Source organism: Nanorana parkeri, unplaced genomic scaffold, assembly GCF_000935625.1.
Source record: "Nanorana parkeri isolate BGI_ZX_2015 unplaced genomic scaffold, ASM93562v1 scaffold1491, whole genome shotgun sequence".
Classification (NCBI taxonomy): domain Eukaryota; kingdom Metazoa; phylum Chordata; class Amphibia; order Anura; family Dicroglossidae; genus Nanorana; species Nanorana parkeri.
The window spans coordinates 94,505-97,711 of NW_017307759.1; positions in this window are offsets into that span (position 1 = coordinate 94,505).

Genomic DNA, 3,207 nt, shown 5'->3' on the forward strand with positions numbered 1-3,207 from the left:
TGCTCAATGCAAATAAAGCAGTGGGTCCGGATAACCTGCACCCCAAGGTACTTAAGGAATTAAGCCAGGTTATAACTAGACCATTAATCCTCATTTTTAAGGACTCAATGACTGGTAGGGTCCCTAGTGTTTGGCGGAGGGCTACGGTAGTGCCAATATTCAAAAAGGGGGCAAGGTGCCAACCTGGGAACTATAGGCCGGTCAGTCTAAGATCGGTCATTTGTAAACTGCTAGAGGGAATAATTAAGGATTATCTGGTAGATTTTGTTCAGGAAAATGGGATAGATGTTAACAGCTATATTTCCGTGTTTGCGGATGATAACAAAATTGGGAAGGTAATAGACACGGACTTAGACATTATACAATTACAGGAGGACCTGGATAAAATAGGGGAGTGGGCATTAATATGGCAGATGAGGTTTAATGTCGATAAATGCAAAGTAATGCACTTTGGAAATAAAAATAAACAAATGGGTTATACTATTATGGGTATGCCGCTAGGGAAGTCAGAAATAGAGAAAGATTTGGGGGTCATTGTAGACCACAAACTGAAAGGTAGCTTGCAGTGCCAGGCTGCTGTAAACAAAGCTAGTAGGGTTTTGTCCTGTATTAAAAAGGGGATGTATTGCAGGGACAAGTCTATAATTTTGCCACTTTATAGATCATTGGTTCGACCTCATCTGGAGTATGCGGTCCAGTTCTGGTCACCAGTACTAAGAAAAGATGTCCTTGAGCTGGAAAAAGTCCAGCGGAGGGCAACCAAACTAATTAGGGGTATGGAGGACCAGAGCTACGAGACGAGGCTACTAAATTTAAACTTGTTCACATTGGAGGTGAGGAGATTAAGGGGGGATATGATTTCCTTGTACAAGATGTTCAATGGTGGCAGCAACATTAGTGACAAACTATTTAAAATTAACTCCGTTTAACTGTGGTAAAATTGGTTCCCTCCATCATCTTTGGTGGTCATGTGAATCTCTACATACATTTGGGAGGGCTATCTATAGATTAATTTTCTTGATAACTGGAACACACTCTATAGCTTCCTCATCTCTATTAGCCCTCTTGGGTGTCGGGATTGATGATTGGCCCCTCTCACAACACATCTTTGTGTCACATACGTTTATAGCGACTAGATTAGCTCTAGCCAGAAAATGGTTATCAGAAAAACAGGTTAACACCCCAACTCTCTTGCAAAGCAATTGACATCCTCAACACCCATGCCCAATTTGAATACCTTTTTGTGAAAGTACAATGCAAGGGGAAGATCTTTGCCAAAAACTGGAAGTGTAGGCTAAATGATTCCCGCTGCACGGTGTCCTTAAACTCATCTCATCTTCTCCTTTTAAGCTTATCTCTCTCCTCCTCTAACCCTATTCCTTCTTTTCTCTACTGTACACTTTCACCCCTCCTTCTGTACACTTTCACCCCTCTTTCTGTACACTTTCACCCCTGGGTAGTTGAAATAGGACAAATGGGATGCGTGGGCAGGATGAATTGACAGTGCGCCATGAAAAGTGCTGGCCAGCACAGGATTTGTTGTGACATATTTTATGGGGAATGTAGGCAAGAGGTTAGGGCCAGCATTAAGCATGTACTCCTAATATGTCATTGGGCTCAACCCCATACCAAAAGAAGGTACAGAGAACAGTGGACAAATTGCAGGATGAATTGACAGTGCGCCATGAAAAGTGCTGGCCAGCACAGGATTTGTTGTGACATATTTTATGGGGAATGTAGGCAAGAGGTTAGGGCCAGCATTAAGCATGTACTCCTAATATGTCATTGGGCTCAACCCCATACCAAAAGAAGGTACAGAGAACAGTGGACAAATTGCAGAATATATAAATTGTTTCCAGTAGTCACTCTATGGCTTATCGAGAGTGAGAACCTATAGAAAAAGAAGTGGCTAAATATCAAAGAGAGACACAATGGTGGACTATAAAAACAAAATGCAGGAATTTCATATATACACATTATTTCACATTATTGGTTCTGTATTCCAAGGATCATGCTTCAATTTCATATCGTGTACAGCTGTTGTTTTTATTTATTGGATGCAGAATCCTGGCCTCTCGTATTCCTATGTTTGGTAACTAGGTTGCTTTTTCTTTATCCGCTAAAGGGAGATTTGCCCTTAGACCTACTTAGACTTGTAGGTCCCAGACATGCCCTTTCTGTAGTGCTTCCTTACCACAAATGCAAAAACACTAGAATGTTAGTCTGTAAATCAGAAAGTCCATCACTAGAGAGGGATAGTCAGTACATAGTTCAGAAAGCAAATCTGCTTCAACAGTTACTTTAATTTTCCAGTTGACAGATTACAGAGTAGAGAGTTTACATTGTGGTTTTTTTTTTGTGGCTGCATTCCAAACACTCAGAACTGCTTGGCAAAACACAGCTGTGAGTCATAAACACTGCCTGTCAAAGACAGCCACAATGATGAGGATTTTGACCCAACATTACTTGTTTCAACCATAAACTCACCAACTTCAGGGTTTCAGGTTATTTGGGAGCGGATATTAACCTCCCTGGCGGTAATCCCGAGTCTGGCTCGGGGTGAATTTTCCATGCTAGGAGCGGTAACCCCGAGCCAGACTCGGGGTTGCAGAGAAAAGTGACACTCACCTTGTCCTTGCGATCCCGCGGCGCCCTCTGCTGTACGCGGCCCGAAAATGAAACTAAAAGCCGGCATCTGACTTTTAGTTTCGTTTTCGAGCGTCACAGCAGGCGGGAAATTCAAAAGCTAAAAGTTGCAATATACACAGAATACACACAATACAATGTAATCTGCTATGATTACACTTATGTATCAAACTATTTCACTTCAATTTTAATTACAGTGCCACGGTCTTGGTGATCACACAGAGCAGACGAAGGTCGTTCTTCGTCTGCTCTAGGGGCTCAATGGTACCCGAAAACCACGGTACTTGTATTAAACGAGCAGCTGCTTCCACTGTACGTTTAGCTAAATGTACAAAAAACTAGGGATTCGCTCCATAAGACGCACACACATTTTTCCAACCGCACGGCCCGCTCAGCACTGCAATCATCGAAAGCCCTCCCCCTCACACACATAAAATAATATACCCCCCCCTTATTACCCCCCCACACACACAAAATAATACGCTCCCCCCTTATTAAGCCCCCCACACATATAAAATAATGTACCCCTTATTAACCCCCCACACATAAAATAATACGGTC